At 29.8% G+C, this 18656-nt stretch overlaps 1 long non-coding RNA gene across 6 annotated transcripts in view; it reads left to right on the forward strand.

The window, feature by feature from the left end:
• Positions 1-18656, forward strand: part of LOC127739076 (uncharacterized) — a 66094-nt gene that overhangs the window by 38359 nt on the left and 9079 nt on the right. The window contains exons 29-53 of one of the 6 annotated variants that reach the window (XR_008000270.1): positions 1932-2001; positions 3389-3468; positions 3770-3845; positions 4131-4203; positions 4509-4583; positions 5369-5442; positions 5739-5818; positions 6307-6376; positions 6682-6751; positions 8163-8242; positions 10686-10761; positions 11047-11119; positions 11425-11499; positions 12288-12361; positions 12658-12737; positions 13226-13295; positions 13603-13672; positions 14970-15049; positions 15357-15432; positions 15718-15790; positions 16096-16170; positions 16957-17030; positions 17331-17410; positions 17899-17968; positions 18274-18343. This is a non-coding gene — a long non-coding RNA (uncharacterized LOC127739076). The remainder of the gene's footprint in view (positions 1-1931; positions 2002-3388; positions 3469-3769; positions 3846-4130; positions 4204-4508; positions 4584-5368; positions 5443-5738; positions 5819-6306; positions 6377-6681; positions 6752-8162; positions 8243-10685; positions 10762-11046; positions 11120-11424; positions 11500-12287; positions 12362-12657; positions 12738-13225; positions 13296-13602; positions 13673-14969; positions 15050-15356; positions 15433-15717; positions 15791-16095; positions 16171-16956; positions 17031-17330; positions 17411-17898; positions 17969-18273; positions 18344-18656) is intronic. The other 5 variants (XR_008000271.1, XR_008000269.1, XR_008000273.1 and 2 more) reach the window with 5 other exon arrangements.

The following is an 18656-nucleotide window of genomic DNA, read 5'->3' on the forward strand; positions in this document are numbered from 1 at the left end:
AGCCCTAATCAAATGGCAAAATCAAAAGCTCAAACACATCAAATGAATGGATAACAACTGTTATATTCCTGACTTTGTACAGGCATTTTCTTATGTAGAAAATGGTGGATTAAACCTGGTTTTAAAGTTAGCTAAACTTCTCGCTTGTATGACAGTCTCATCAAATTCCATTACCGGTATATTGACAGTGATGTGTGAACAAAACAAACCGACACAATAGGTAAACATGTCACAAATAGGGGTACAACAGCAACACGAACCCCACCAAAAACGGGGTGTGATCTCAGGTGCCCTGGAAGGGTAAGCAGATTCTGCTCCACATGTGGCACCCGTCGTGTTGCTCATGTTATAACAAAGCTGGTAAATAGTCTAATTCAGTAGGTCACATTCGTGAAAAGGGAATGGGATTGTAGTTACGACATAAGGAACACGAAGTGATGATTTCAACTTTACCATTTGGAACTCTTGGTTTTGTATGGTGATTGTAAAAATTCTTGTCTCCAATGAAGGATTTGACATAAAACATGCATCACATTAAGTTCTGAATTGATTGCAACAGCAAATAGTCAGGATTAAAAGCTGAAATTAATGTATATTTTTTTTTGTTTTCGTTGCAGATAGCCTAAATATGTAAGACTCCTATGCCTTGAAAGATGCTTCCATTGCAGATGCACATTAGGAATAGTCACATGTAGGTATTTGGTCATTACAATTTTTTCTTAAAACAATATTTATATTTGTTAGGTAATAAAAATTGGTTTTTTTCTGAAACAACAGATTGAAGCTTTATAACAAATTGGGCTAAAATTTCTTTCATTCAAATTTATACTTTAATGCTGAATATTTTAATAAGAATGTATAGTAATTGTTTTTATACTTTTTGGGATTTAACATAAAACATGCATCACATTATTTTCTGAATTGATTGCAACAGCAAAAAGTCTGGATTTAAAGCGGAAACTTAATTTATAATTTTTGTTTTTGTTACAGATTATACAGCCTAAATATGTAACACTCCTATACCATGAAAGATGCTGTCATTGTAGATAGCACATTAGGATGTTGCACATGTAGGTATTTGGTCATTACAATTTTTCTTAAAACTATGTTTATGTTTGTTAGGTAATAAAAATCCATTTTTTTCCTGAACAGTTTGACAAAAAGATGCTTTGTTAAAATGGGTCTCGTAAAAGCAAACCTCTGCAGAGAGCAAACTTTAGATTTTGATATAACATTGATGAATTTAATGGGCGCTAATCTCGTGAAAACAGATCCCCCAACAGAGCTGATTACATAGTATGATGAAAACTTGTGTTTATGGTAAAATGTATTTAGTTTTTTGTCTGGCTCCATTTCATTATCAACCAATTTGAAACTTTATTACAAATTGGTCTAAAAATATTTTCTTCAAATTTACATTCTAATGAAATATATTCTTAATGGAATGTATAGTAATTATAAATATTCTTGTCCAACATGCAAAAGATTAAATTCTGAAAAAATTGCAACAGCAAATAGACTCTCAAGCTGATATTAAGTGATAGTTTTTGTTAAAGATACAGCCTAAATATGTTGCACTCCAAGACAGAAGAAGATGGATTCATGGCACATAGGAAGAGTCAACATGTAAGTATTTGGTAATTACAATTGTACTTAAAACTATGTTAATATTTGGAAGTCAATAAAAATCTGTTTTCACTGAAACAATAGCTTAAAATTTTATTACAAATTGGTCTAAAATATCTTTTATTCGAATTTCAAATGTGGTATATTTTAATAAGAATGAAAGAGTAATTGTAAATTAATTGTCCGTAATTTAAGATTTAACATAAAACGTGAATCACATTAATTTTTTAATTTTTTCAACAGCCATTAAATATTCTTTCTAAAGCTGATGCTAATTTTAATTTTTTCTTTTGTAACACACACAGCCCAGATATGTTCCACTCCCACACAATGTAGATGGTTTCATGGTAGATGGCACATTAGGATGTTTAACGTGTAGGTATTTAGTCATTACAATTGTACTTTAGACTTTATATGTGTTGGGTAATAAATATCAGTTTTCCCTGGAACAACAGCTAAAATAAAATTTTATTTCAAATTAGTGTTTGTTCAAATTTATAGTCTATTGAAGTAAATTTTAACATGAATGCGTAGTAATTGTAAATATACTTCCAGTCCAATTTAGGATTTGACATAAAATATGAGTGACATTTATTTATAATTGATTGCAACAGCCAGTAGTCTCTATTTGAAGCTGGTAAAGTCTTTCCACTTTTCCGTGAAAAGACTCAATGCTTTTGTTCTGATTATTATAATTTGTTTTTTCTTCCGCCTAATTTTTTTCCTTCACTGTTTGGTTGTTTTGCAAGATGTCGCTTAGATATTTGGTATATGATATCAAACAGTTTATACGCTCTTGAAACTGACACCGCTTAACCGAATACTTTTACATGTAAGAGTTATCTCCCCGAACACTGTTTTTCTTGATATTTCTTATTCTTCGCAACCTTAGAAGAAACCGACTAATTTATTTTTTCAAATTACTCGTTATATCCTGGATGTTACGTTTCATTTTGACTGAAGCGTTGCGAAGACTCCATATGAGAGTTATTCCCCCTTATGTATTTGAAATAAGTGATATGTATTTGTAATTTGTAAACCATAAGTGATAGAGACCTAGGGTGTTTTGGTTTGAGGTCATTGGTCAACTTAAAGAAAATTTAGGTCAAGGTCCTCTTCTAAATTTTTATTTTGACTTATTTCTTATCAGAGGCCGTATAAGATATTGACAAAATATTTTTACTAAATTGTTATATGCAAACTGTCTGTCGTAACACATGATTTTTGGTTGAACGCGTACGTTGACATGAAATGGGAGTTTCTTCCCCTCTCATATTTAAAGCTAGTTGTATGATGATATTACTCATTAACCATATTTAGTAGAGACCTAGGGTTTTTTATTTGAGGTCCTTACTTTATGAACTTGAAATATAGGTCAAGGGCATAGGTAAATTTGACGTTCTAGATTTTGACCTTAGCATTAACTTTATTTTTATAAATGATAGAGCCAAAGAACTTCTTGCATTAGGTTGCAAGCCATATGACCTTGAAAAAGCCAACCAGAAGTGACCTTGTGTGAACCGGAAGTAGCTATTTTTTGTGCTTATTTAATGTAAAAGTATATAGAACCATATATTTTTGGAATCCGTGTCAAGTAACCTATCATATTATACAAGAAGTAATATTTTTCTAAACCGGAAGTATCAAATTATCTCCCTTATTTCGGACAAAAGTGTATAGAAACCATATATTTTTTTGAATCGGTACTCACTATAATCTAAGACTGGAAATGACATTTTAGACTCGATTTTGATATTTTTAGATACAGCCTAAATATGTTACACTCCTAGACAATGAAGATGGTTTCATGGTAGATTGATCACTCATCTGGAGACATAGCATGTAAGTATTTGGTATTTTTAATTGTTCCTTAAACTATGTTTATATGGTTTGCAGGTAACAAAAATCAGTTTTCCCTGGAACAACAGCTTAAATTAGATTTGATTACAAATTGGTTTTAAATTTCTTATATTCAAATTTATACTCTTATGAAGATAAGTTTAATGATAATGTATAGAAATTGTTTATATACTTGTCTTCAGATTTGTCATAAAAAACGAATCATATTAATTTTGAATTAATTGCAACAATCAATATTCTCTATTTAAAGCTGATACTGATTTAGAATTTTTGTTTTTGTTAGATACAGACTAGATATGTTACACTCCTTGACAATGAAGATGCTTTCATGGTATATAGCACACGAAGATACATATCATGTAAGTATTAGGTCATTATAATTGTACTTTTATATCTTTTTATATGTGGAAGGTAACAAAAATCAGTTTTCCCCTTGAACAACCATTTAAAATTTTATTAAAAATTTGTCTAATATTTCTTTTATTCAAATATTTACTGTAATAAGTAAAGTAATTGTAAATATACTAAGTCTCAAATTTAGGATTTGACAAAACATGCATCACATTATTTTCTGAATTGATTGCAATAGCAAATATTCCCTATTTAAAGCTGATACTAATTTACAATTTTTGTTTTTCATACAGATACAGCCTAAATATGTTACTCTTCGACAATGAGATGGTTTCATTGTATATAGCACATTAGGATTAGTTACATGTATGTATTTATTCATTACAATTTTTTTCTTTAAACTAGGTTTATATTTGTTAGGCATTAAAAATCAGTTTTCACTGAAACAACAGATTGAAGCTTTATAACAAATTGGTTTAAAATTTCTTTTATTTTTATTTATATCCTAATGAAGTATATTTTAATAAGAATGTATAGGTATTGTAGATATACGTCTCCAATTTAGGATTTGACATAAAACATGCATCACATTAATTTCTGAATTGATTGCAACAGCAAATAGCTTTAATTTTGAAGCTGTAACTAATTTCAAATATTTGTTTTTGTTACAGATAGCCTAAATATGTAAGACTCCTATACCATGATAGATGCTTCCATTGCAGATAGCATATTAGGATTAGTCACATGTAAGTATTTATTCATAACAATTGTTCTTAAAAACTATGTTTATATTTGTTAGGTAATAAAAATCAGTTTTTCCTGGAACAACAGCTTGAAATTTTATTACAAATTGGTCCTACATTTCATTTATTGAAATATTCACTGTAATGAGATATATTTTAATAAGAATTCAAAACGGAAAGCCCTAATCAAATGGCAAAATCAAAAGCTCAAACACATCAAATGAATGGATAACAACTGTTATATTCCTGTCTTTGCACAGGCATTTTCTTATGTAGAAAATGGTGGATTAAACCTGGTTTTAAAGTTAGCTAAACTTCTTGCTTGTATGACAGTCTCATCAAATTCCATTATGTTGACAGTGATGTGTGAACAAAACAAACCGACACAATAGGTAAACATGTCACAAATAGGGGTACAACAGCAACACGAACCCCACCAAAAACGGGGTGTGATCTCAGGTGCTCCGGAAGGGTAAGCAGATTCTGCTCCACATGTGGCACCCATCGTGTTGCTCATGTTATAACAAAGCTGGTAAAAAGTCTAATTCAGTAGGTCACATTCGTGAAAAGGGAATGGGATTGTAGTTACGACATAAGGAACATGAAGTGATGATTTCAACTTTACCATTTGGAACTCTTGGTTTTGTATGGTGATTGTAAAAATTCTTGTCTCCAATGAAGGATTTGACATAAAACATGCATCACATTAAGTTCTGAATTGATTGCAACAGCAAATAGTCTGGATTAAAAGCTGAAATTAATGTATATTTTTTTTTGTTTTGTTGCAGATAGCCTAAATATGTAAGACTCCTATGCCATGAAAGATGCTTCCATTGCAGATGCACATTAGGAATAGTCACATGTAAGTATTTGGTCATTACAATTTTTTCTTAAAACAATATTTATATTTGTTAGGTAATAAAAATTGGTTTTTTTCTGAAACAGATTGAAGCTTTATAACAAATTGGGCTAAAATATTTTCCATTCAAATCTATACTCTAATGCTGAATATTTTGATAAGAATGTATAGTAATTGTTTTTATACTTTTTGGGATTTAACATAAAACACGCATCACATTATTTTCTGAATTGATTGCAACAGCAAAAAGTCTGGATTTAAAGCGGAAACTTAATTTATAATTTTTGTTTTTGTTACAGATTATACAGCCTAAATATGTAACACTCCTATACCATGAAAGATGCTGTCATTGTAGATAGCACATTAGGATGTTGCACATGTAGGTATTTGGTCATTACAATTTTTCTTAAAACTATGTTTATGTTTGTTAGGTAATAAAAATCCATTTTTTTCCTGAACAGTTTGACAAAAAGATGCTTTATGTTAAAATGGGTCTCGTAAAAGCAGACCTCTGCAGAGAGCAAACTTTAGATTTTGATATAACATTGATGAATTTAATGGGCGCTAATCTCGTGAAAACAGATCCCCCAACAGAGCTGATTACATAGTATGATGAAAACTTGTGTTTATGGTAAAATGTATTTAGTTTTTTGTCTGGCTCCATTTCATTATCAACCAATTTGAAACTTTATTACAAATTGGTCTAAAAATATTTTCTTCAAATTTACATTCTATTGAAATATATTCTTAATGGAATGTATAGTAATTATAAATATTCTTGTCCAACATGCAAAAGATTAAATTCTGAAAAAATTGCAACAGCAAATAGACTCTCAAGCTGATATTAAGTGATAGTTTTTGTTAAAGATACAGCCTAAATATGTTGCACTCCTAGACAGAAGAAGATGGATTCATGGCACACAGGAAGAGTCAACATGTAAGTATTTGGTAATTACAATTGTACTTAAAACTATGTTAATTTGGAAGTCAATAAAAATCTGATTTCACTGAAACAATAGCTTAAAATTTTATTACAAATTGGTCTAAAATATCTTTTATTCGAATTTCAAATGTGGTATATTTTAATAAGAATGAAAGAGTAATTGTAAATTAATTGTCCGTAATTTAAGATTTAACATAAAACGTGAATCACATTAATTTTTTAATTTTTTCAACAGCCATTAAATATTCTCTATCTAAAGCTGATGCTAATTTAATTTTTTTCTTTTGTAACACATACAGCCCAGATATGTTCCACTCCCACACAATGTAGATGGTTTCATGGTAGATGGCACATTAGGATGTTTAACATGTAAGTATTTAGTCATTACAATTGTACTTTAGACTGTTTATATGTGTTGGGTAATAAATATCAGTTTTCCCTGGAACAACAGCTAAAATAAAATTTTATTTCAAATTAGTGTACATATTTTTTTTTTGTTCAAATTTATAGTCTATTGAAGTAAATTTTAACATGAATACGTAGTAATTGTAAATATACTTCGAGTCCAATTTAGGATTTGACATAAAATATGAGTGACATTTATTTATAATTGATTGCAACAGCCAATAGTCTCTATTTGAAGCTGGTAAAGTCTTTCCACTTTTCCTTGAAAAGACTTAATGCTTTTGTTCTGATTATTATAATTTGTTTTTTCTTCCGCCTAATTTTTTTCCTTCACTGTTTGGTTGTTTTGCAAGATGTCGCTTAGATATTTGGTATATGATATCAAACAGTTTATACGCTCTTGAAACTGATACCGCTTAACCGAATACTTTTCTATGTAAGAGTTATCTCCCCGAACACTGTTTTTCTTGATATTTCTTATTCTTCGCAACCTTAGAAGAAAACGACTAATTTATTTTTTCAAATTACTCGTTATATCCTGGATGTTACGTTTCATTTTGGCTGAAGCGTTGCGAAGACTCCATATGAGAGTTGTTCCCCCTTATGTATTTGAAATAAGTGATATGTATTTGTAACTTGTAAACCATAAGTGATAGAGACCTAGGGTGTTTTGGTTTGAGGTCATTGGTCAACTTAAAGAAAATTTAGGTCAAGGTCAAAGGTCAAGGTCCTCTTCTAAATTTTTATTTTGACTTATTTCTTATCAGAGGCCGTATAAGATATTGACAAAATATTTTTACTAAATTGTTATATGCAGACTGTCGTAACACATGATTTTTGGTTGAACGCGTACGTTGACATGAAATGGGAGTTTCTTCCCCTCTCATATTTAAAGCTAGTTGTATGATGATATTACTCATTAACCATATTTAGTAGAGACCTAGGGTTTTTTATTTGAGGTCCTTACTTTATGAACTTGAAATATAGGTCAAGGGCATAGGTAAATTTGACGTTCTAGATTTTGACCTTAGCATTAACTTTATTTTTATAAATGATAGAGCCAAAGAACTTCTTGCATTAGGTTGCAAGCCATATGACCTTGAAAAAGCCAACCAGAAGTGACCTTGTGTGAACCGGAAGTAGCTATTTTTTGTGCTTATTTAATGTAAAAGTATATAGAACCATATATTTTTGGAATCCGTGTCAAGTAACCTATCATATTATACAAGAAGTAATATTTTTCTAAACCGGAAGTATCAAATTATCTCCCTTATTTCGGACAAAAGTGTTTAGAAACCATATATTTTTTTGAATCGGTACTCACTATAATCTAAGACTGGAAATGACATTTTAGACTTGATTTTGATATCTTTAGATACAGCCTAAATATGTTACACTCCTAGACAATGAAGATGGTTTCATGGTAGATTGATCACTCATCTGGAGACATAGCATGTAAGTATTTGGTATTTTTAATTGTTCCTTAAACTATGTTTATATGGTTTGCAGGTAACAAAAATCAGTTTTCCCTGGAACAACAGCTTAAGGTTGCATTTCTGTAAATATTGACAATGCAATTTCCCATAGGAACTCCTTTTACGGCTAAAACACTACCACTTTTACTATGAAGTTTTGAAAAAAATCATATCCTAGAATGGAAAGTTCATATGCACTACAATTTTTTTCAAAGGTCAAAATATAGGGCTGTGCGGCATATTTTCAACGTTTATATGCCCTGAACTTCTAAGAGTTTAAACTAACACTAAATTTCTTAACTATACCCACCTTGACTGTAGGATTACCACAGATTTCTATATAGACAATATGCATATGTATATTTACTGGTAACATTCCCAAGTTATGTCTCTATGAGATGAAACCTAGCGATCATAACTGGGAACCAGTATGTAAACAAAATTAATTATCTATGAATATTCTATATCTCCCCAATAGAGGCGTGGTTTGAGAAACAGCTGTATTTACAAAGTGCAACCTATACAAACATTTATTCCAATAGAAAACTCTCTAAAAACACTTTTTCTCACATTAATACTTATTTATCAGAATTATAGCCTTAAAGAAATCACTGCATAAACTCTAAGTTTTCTTTTACTGTTCATTTGATACCCCCTCCCCTGTTTCAATTTTTTAAAGAATTTGAAAACAAGACTTTAATTATTGCCAGCTTACCCTATTTGCATGTTTTCTGACATGAAATGCCTAGAACCTGTTTAAAACTGTTCTGATAACATATTGAAAGCATTTCAGAACACTGTAAATGTTATGTTTAGCAGTCAATCATTCCAAAATTCAAGATTGTATAAAGTATCAAATCCTGCCTGTGTCTCCAGTCCACAATTTACTGTATGCCTATTTGTCAATGAAAGTTCACAATTTCTGCCTCAAATGGTCAGTTTAGAATTCTTGTCACAACAGTATCATCTCTAGCCATATATCTGACATAATTTAGCTAATATATGAGCTAGAAGTGTTAAAACAAAGCCATATTTGCAATAGTTGTATGTATGCAGATACCAGTCTGATGTATAAATTCACTTAAAATGTTATAGAAATGACTGCTAACATCTAATTTTTGCATAACTTCCAAGCATAGTTATTGTTTTCTATATAAAGACCTTTAAAATCATAAAATCATAGCATTTACAAGTTAAATTATTTGTTATATGACCCAGGGGGTAGGCAATTTTCTCTGTTTTTTGCCCCTGGGGCCTCAAATTTCCTAAATTGTTCTGCTGTTTCTAGCAATATGGAATATTTAGTACATATTCAGGATAGAACACACTATTGTTAGTTTTGTTGAGATATTTTTGTATTTCTAGCTTGTATTTTTTATGCCGCGGTGACAAAAAAGCAGATTTAGGTGTTACGGCTTACTTTTGGGTTATCGACAGGACAAAAACACCCCACCAATAATATTCAGGAAGGATCTATGAGTTTCAATGACTGCGAAGAGTAAATATAAGCACTTCTAAACAATTTAACTTACAAATATGCATATATTATGAATTTATTTTGCATTCAGGGCTTTAAGTAAACTATGCATACTGTAAACTGTGAATATATGCTGAGTCATCATAGTTAAAGCCCAGGATTTTCTCAATCTTCATGAAATATTTATAAAACTTCATATTTGAGTTAATTTCTTTAAAATCTGTGAGATAAACCAAAATTGGTTAAATTCTGTATGTTCTCTTTTTTCACCCAATATAGGTTGCATTTCTGTAAATATTGACAATGCAATTTCCCATAGGAACTCCTTTTACGGCTAAAACTGTACCACTTTTACTATGAAGTTTTGAAAAAAATCATATCCTAGAATGGAAAGTTCATATGCACTACAATTTTTTTCAAAGGTCAAAATATAGGGCTGTGCGGCATATTTTCAACGTTTATATGCCCTGAACTTCTAAGAGTTTAAACTAACACTAAATTTCTTAACTATACCCACCTTGACTGTAGGATTACCACAGATTTCTATATAGACAATATGCATATGTATATTTACTGGTAACATTCCCAAGTTATGTCTCTATGAGATGAAACCTAGAGATCATAACTGGGAACCAGTATGTAAACAAAATTAATTATCTATGAATATTCTATATCTCCCCAATAGAGGCGTGGTTTGAGAAACAGCTGTATTTACAAAGTGCAACCTTAAATTAGATTTGATTACAAATTGGTTTTAAATTTCTTATATTCAAATTTATACTCTTATGAAGATAAGTTTAATGATAATGTATAGAAATTGTTTATATACTTGTCTTCAAATTAGGATTTGTCATAAAAAACGAATCATATTAATTTTGAATTAATTGCAACAATCAATATTCTCTATTTAAAGCTGATACTGATTTAGAATTTTTGTTTTTGTTAGATACAGACTAGATATGTTACACTCCTTGACAATGAAGATGCTTTCATGGTATATAGCACACGAAGATACATATCATGTAAGTATTTGGTCATTATAATTGTACTTTTATATCTTTTTATATGTGGAAGGTAACAAAAATCAGTTTTCCCCTTGAACAACCATTTAAAATTTTATTACAAATTTGTCTAATATTTCTTTTATTCAAATATTTACTGTAATAAGTTAAGTAATTGTAAATATAGTAAGTCTCAAATTTAGGATTTGACAAAACATGCATCACATTAATTTCTGAATTGATTGCAATAGCAAATATTCCCTATTTAAAGCTGATACTAATTTACAATTTTTGTTTTTCATACAGATACAGCCTAAATATGTTACTCTTCGACAATGAGATGGTTTCATTGTATATAGCACATTAGGATTAGTTACATGTATGTATTTATTCATTACAATTTTTTTCTTTAAACTAGGTTTATATTTGTTAGGCATTAAAAATCAGTTTTCACTGAAACAACAGATTGAAGCTTTATAACAAATTGGTTTAAAATTTCTTTTATTTTTATTTATATCCTAATGAAGTATATTTTAATAAGAATGTATAGGTATTGTAGATATACGTCTCCAATTTAGGATTTGACATAAAACATGCATCACATTAATTTCTGAATTGATTGCAACAGCAAATAGCTTTAATTTTGAAGCTGTAACTAATTTCAAATATTTGTTTTTGTTACAGATAGCCTAAATATGTAAGACTCCTATACCATGAAAGATGCTTCCATTGCAGATAGCATATTAGGATTAGTCACATGTAAGTATTTATTCATAACAATTGTTCTTAAAAACTATGTTTATATTTGTTAGGTAATAAAAATCAGTTTTTCCTGGAACAACAGCTTGAAATTTTATTACAAATTGGTCCTACATTTCATTTATTGAAATATTCACTGTAATGAGATATATTTTAATAAGAATTCAAAACGGAAAGCCCTAATCAAATGGCAAAATCAAAAGCTCAAACACATCAAATGAATGGATAACAACTGTTATATTCCTGACTTTGTACAGGCATTTTCTTATGTAGAAAATGGTGGATTAAACCTGGTTTTAAAGTTAGCTAAACTTCTCGCTTGTATGACAGTCTCATCAAATTCCATTATATTGACAGTGATGTGTGAACAAAACAAACCGACACAATAGGTAAACATGTCACAAATAGGGGTACAACAGCAACACGAACCCCACCAAAAACGGGGTGTGATCTCAGGTGCTCCGGAAGGGTAAGCAGATTCTGCTCCACATGTGGCACCCGTCGTGTTGCTCATGTTATAACAAAGCTGGTAAAAAGTCTAATTCAGTAGGTCACATTCGTGAAAAGGGAATGGGATTGTAGTTACGACATAAGGAACACGAAGTGATGATTTCAACTTTACCATTTGGAACTCTTGGTTTTGTATGGTGATTGTAAAAATTCTTGTCTCCAATGAAGGATTTGACATAAAACATGCATCACATTAAGTTCTGAATTGATTGCAACAGCAAATAGTCTGGATTAAAAGCTGAAATTAATGTATATTTTTTTTTTTTTTTTCGTTGCAGATAGCCTAAATATGTAAGACTCCTATGCCATGAAAGATGCTTCCATTGCAGATGCACATTAGGAATAGTCACATGTAAGTATTTGGTCATTACAATTTTTTCTTAAAACAATATTTATATTTGTTAGGTAATAAAAATTGTTTTTTTTCTGAAACAGGTTGAAGCTTTATAACAAATTGGGCTAAAATTTCTTTCATTCAAATCTATACTCTAATGCTGAATATTTTGATAAGAATGTATAGTAATTGTTTTTATACTTTTTGGGATTTAACGTAAAACATGCATCACATTATTTTCTGAATTGATTGCAACAGCAAAAAGTCTGGATTTAAAGCGGAAACTTAATTTATAATTTTTGTTTTTGTTACAGATTATACAGCCTAAATATGTAACACTCCTATACCATGAAAGATGCTGTCATTGTAGATAGCACATTAGGATGTTGCACATGTAGGTATTTGGTCATTACAATTTTTCTTAAAACTATGTTTATGTTTGTTAGGTAATAAAAATCCATTTTTTTCCTGAACAGTTTGACAAAAAGATGCTTTATGTTAAAATGGGTCTCGTAAAAGCAGACCTCTGCAGAGAGCAAACTTTAGATTTTGATATAACATTGATGAATTTAATGGGCGCTAATCTCGTGAAAACAGATCCCCCAACAGAGCTGATTACATAGTATGATGAAAACTTGTGTTTATGGTAAAATGTATTTAGTTTTTTGTCTGGCTCCATTTCATTATCAACCAATTTGAAACTTTATTACAAATTGGTGTAAAAATATTTTCTTCAAATTTACATTCTATTGAAATATATTCTTAATGGAATGTATAGTAATTATAAATATTCTTGTCCAACATGCAAAAGATTAAATTCTGAAAAAATTGCAACAGCAAATAGACTCTCAAGCTGATATTAAGTGATAGTTTTTGTTAAAGATACAGCCTAAATATGTTGCACTCCTAGACAGAAGAAGATGGATTCATGGCACATAGGAAGAGTCAACATGTAAGTATTTGGTAATTACAATTGTACTTAAAACTATGTTAATATTTGGAAGTCAATAAAAATCTGTTTTCTCTGAAACAATAGCTTAAAATTTTATTACAAATTGGTCTAAAATATCTTTTATTCGAATTTCAAATGTGGTATATTTTAATAAGAATGAAAGAGTAATTGTAAATTAATTGTCCGTAATTTAAGATTTAACATAAAACGTGAATCACATTAATTTTTTAATTTTTTCAACAGCCATTAAATATTCTCTATCTAAAGCTGATGCTAATTTAAATTTTTTCTTTTGTAACACATACAGCCCAGATATGTTCCACTCCCACACAATGTAGATGGTTTCATGGTAGATGGCACATTAGGATGTTTAACATGTAAGTATTTAGTCATTACAATTGTACTTTAGACTGTTTATATGTGTTGGGTAATAAATATCAGTTTTCCCTGGAACAACAGCTAAAATAAAATTTTATTTCAAATTAGTGTACATATTTTTTTTTTGTTCAAATTTATAGTCTATTGAAGTAAATTTTAACATGAATGCGTAGTAATTGTAAATATACTTCGAGTCCAATTTAGGATTTGACATAAAATATGAGTGACATTTATTTATAATTGATTGCAACAGCCAATAGTCTCTATTTGAAGCTGGTAAAGTCTTTCCACTTTTCCGTGATAAGACTTAATGCTTTTGTTCTGATTATTATAATTTGTTTTTTCTTCCGCCTAATTTTTTTCCTTCACTGTTTGGTTGTTTTGCAAGATGTTGCTTAGATATTTGGTATATGATATCAAACAGTTTATACGCTCTTGAAACTGACACCGCTTAACCGAATACTTTTCTATGTAAGAGTTATCTCCCCGAACACTGTTTTTCTTGATATTTCTTATTCTTCGCAACCTTAGAAGAAAACGACTAATTTATTTTTTCAAATTACTCGTTATATCCTGGATGTTACGTTTCATTTTGGCTGAAGCGTTGCGAAGACTCCATATGAGAGTTGTTCCCCCTTATGTATTTGAAATAAGTGATATGTATTTGTAACTTGTAAACCATAAGTGATAGAGACCTAGGGTGTTTTGGTTTGAGGTCATTGGTCAACTTAAAGAAAATTTAGGTCAAGGTCAAAGGTCAAGGTCCTCTTCTAAATTTTTATTTTGACTTATTTCTTATCAGAGGCCGTATAAGATATTGACAAAATATTTTTACTAAATTGTTATATGCAAACTGTCATAACACATGATTTTTGGTTGAACGCGTACGTTGACATGAAATGGGAGTTTCTTCCCCTCTCATATTTAAAGCTAGTTGTATGATGATATTACTCATTAACCATATTTAGTAGAGACCTAGGGTTTTTTATTTGAGGTCCTTACTTTATGAACTTGAAATATAGGTCAAGGGCATAGGTAAATTTGACGTTCTAGATTTTGACCTTAGCATTAACTTTATTTTTATAAATGATAGAGCCAAAGAACTTCTTGCATTAGGTTGCAAGCCATATGACCTTGAAAAAGCCAACCAGAAGTGACCTTGTGTGAACCGGAAGTAGCTATTTTTTGTGCTTATTTAATGTAAAAGTGTATAGAAACCATATATTTTTTTGAATCGGTACTCACTATAATCTAAGACTGGAAATGACATTTTAGACTTGATTTTGATATCTTTAGATACAGCCTAAATATGTTACACTCCTAGACAATGAAGATGGTTTCATGGTAGATTGATCACTCATCTGGAGACATAGCATGTAAGTATTTGGTATTTTTAATTGTTCCTTAAACTATGTTTATATGGTTTGCAGGTAACAAAAATCAGTTTTCCCTGGAACAACAGCTTAAATTAGATTTGATTACAAATTGGTTTTAAATTTCTTTTATTCAAATTTATACTCTTATGAAGATAAGTTTAATGATAATGTATAGAAATTGTTTATATACTTGTCTTCAAATTAGGATTTGTCATAAAAAACGAATCATATTAATTTTGAATTAATTGCAACAATCAATATTCTCTATTTAAAGCTGATACTGATTTATAATTTTTGTATTTGTTAGATACAGACTAGATATGTTACACTCCTTGACAATGAAGATGCTTTCATGGTATATAGCACACGAAGATACATATCATGTAAGTATTTGGTCATTATAATTGTACTTTTATATCTTTTTATATGCGGAAGGTAATAAAAATCAGTTTTCCCCTTCAACAACCATTTAAAATTTTATTACAAATTTGTCTAATATTTCTTTTATTCAAATATTTACTGTAATAAGTTAAGTAATTGTAAATATACTAAGTCTCAAATTTAGGATTTGACAAAACATGCATCACATTAGTTTCTGAATTGATTGCAATAGCAAATATTCCCTATTTAAAGCTGATACTAATTTACAATTTTTGTTTTTCATACAGATACAGCCTAAATATGTTACTCTTCGACAATGAGATGGTTTCATTGTATATAGCACATTAGGATTAGTTACATGTATGTATTTATTCATTACAATTTTTTTCTTTAAACTAGGTTTATATTTGTTAGGCATTAAAAATCAGTTTTCACTGAAACAACAGATTGAAGCTTTATAACAAATTGGTTTAAAATTTCTTTTATTTTTATTTATATCCTAATGAAGTATATTTTAATAAGAATGTATAGGTATTGTAGATATACGTCTCCAATTTAGGATTTGACATAAAACATGCATCACATTAATTTCTGAATTGATTGCAACAGCAAATAGCTTTAATTTTGAAGCTGTAACTAATTTCAAATATTTGTTTTTGTTACAGATAGCCTAAATATGTAAGACTCCTATACCATGAAAGATGCTTCCATTGCAGATAGCATATTAGGATTAGTCACATGTAAGTATTTATTCATAACAATTGTTCTTAAAAACTATGTTTATATTTGTTAGGTAATAAAAATCAGTTTTTCCTGGAACAACAGCTTGAAATTTTATTACAAATTGGTCCTACATTTCATTTATTGAAATATTCACTGTAATGAGATATATTTTAATAAGAATTCAAAACGGAAAGCCCTAATCAAATGGCAAAATCAAAAGCTCAAACACATCAAATGAATGGATAACAACTGTTATATTCCTGACTTTGTACAGGCATTTTCTTATATAGAAAATGGTGGATTAAACCTGGTTTTAAAGTTAGCTAAACTTCTCGCTTGTATGACAGTCTCATCAAATTCCATTATATTGACAGTGATGTGTGAACAAAACAAACCGACACAATAGGTAAACATGTCACAAATAGGGGTACAACAGCAACACGAACCCCACCAAAAACGGGGTGTGATCTCAGGTGCTCCAGAAGGGTAAGCAGATTCTGCTCCACATGTGGCACCCGTCGTGTTGCTCATGTTATAACAAAGCTGGTAAATAGTCTAATTCAGTAGGTCACATTCGTCAAAAGGGAATGGGATTGTAGTTACGACATAAGGAACACGAAGTGATGATTTCAACTTTACCATTTGGAACTCTTGGTTTTGTATGGTGATTGTAAAAATTCTTGTCTCCAATGAAGGATTTGACATAAAACATGCATCACATTAAGTTCTGAATTGATTGCAACAGCAAATAGTCTGGATTAAAAGCTGAAATTAATGTATATTTTTTTTTGTTTTCGTTGCAGATAGCCTAAATATGTAAGACTCCTATGCCATGAAAGATGCTTCCATTGCAGATGCACATTAGGAATAGTCACATGTAGGTATTTGGTCATTACAGTTTTTTCTTAAAACAATATTTATATTTGTTAGGTAATAAAAATTGGTTTTTTTTCTGAAACAACAGATTGAATCTTTATAACAAATTGGGCTAAAATTTCTTTCATTCAAATTTATACTCTAATGCTGAATATTTTAATAAGAATGTATAGTAATTGTTTTTATACTTTTTGGGATTTAACATAAAACATGCATCACATTATTTTCTGAATTGATTGCAACAGCAAAAAGTCTGGATTTAAAGCGGAAACTTAATTTATAATTTTTGTTTTTGTTACAGATTATACAGCCTAAATATGTAACACTCCTATACCATGAAAGATGCTGTCATTGTAGATAGCACATTAGGATGTTGCACATGTAGGTATTTGGTCATTACAATTTTTCTTAAAACTATGTTTATGTTTGTTAGGTAATAAAAATCCATTTTTTTCCTGAACAGTTTGACAAAAAGATGCTTTATGTTAAAATGGGTCTCGTAAAAGCAGACCTCTGCAGAGAGCAAACTTTAGATTTTGATATAACATTGATGAATTTAATGGGCGCTAATCTCGTGAAAACAGATCCCCCAACAGAGCTGATTACATAGTATGATGAAAACTTGTGTTTATGGTAAAATGTATTTAGTTTTTTGTCTGGCTCCATTTCATTATCAACCAATTTGAAACTTTATTACAAATTGGTCTAAAAATATTTTCTTCAAATTTACATTCTAATGAAATATATTCTTAATGGAATGTATAGTAATTATAAATATTCTTGTCCAACATGCAAAAGATTAAATTCTGAAAAAATTGCTACAGCAAATAGACTCTCAAGCTGATATTAAGTGATAGTTTTTGTTAAAGATACAGCCTAAATATGTTGCACTCCTAGACAGAAGAAGATGGATTCATGGCACATAGGAAGAGTCAACATGTAAGTATTTGGTAATTACAATTGTACTTAAAACTATGTTAATATTTGGAAGTCAATAAAAATCTGTTTTCACTGAAACAATAGCTTAAAATTTTATTACAAATTGGTCTAAAATATCTTTTATTCGAATTTCAAATGTGGTATATTTTAATAAGAATGAAAGAGTAATTGTAAATTAATTGTCCGTAATTTAAGATTTAACATAAAACGTGAATCACATTAATTTTTTAATTTTTTCAACAGCCATTAAATATTCTTTCTTAAGCTGATGCTAATTTAAATTTTTTCTTTTGTAACACACACAGCCCAGATATGTTCCACTCCCACACAATGTAGATGGTTTCATGGTAGATGGCACATTAGGATGTTTAACATGTAGGTATTTAGTCATTACAATTGTACTTTAGACTTTATATGTGTTGGGTAATAAATATCAGTTTTCCCTGGAACAACAGCTAAAATAAAATTTTATTTCAAATTAGTGTTTGTTCAAATTTATAGTCTATTGAAGTAAATTTTAACATGAATGCGTAGTAATTGTAAATATACTTCCAGTCCAATTTAGGATTTGACATAAAATATGAGTGACATTTATTTATAATTGATTGCAACAGCCAGTAGTCTCTATTTGAAGCTGGTAAAATCTTTCCACTTTTCCGTGAAAAGACTCAATGCTTTTGTTCTGATT

This window comes from Mytilus californianus, unplaced genomic scaffold (assembly GCF_021869535.1).
Source record: "Mytilus californianus isolate M0D057914Y unplaced genomic scaffold, xbMytCali1.0.p SCAF_4, whole genome shotgun sequence".
Taxonomy (NCBI): domain Eukaryota; kingdom Metazoa; phylum Mollusca; class Bivalvia; order Mytilida; family Mytilidae; genus Mytilus; species Mytilus californianus.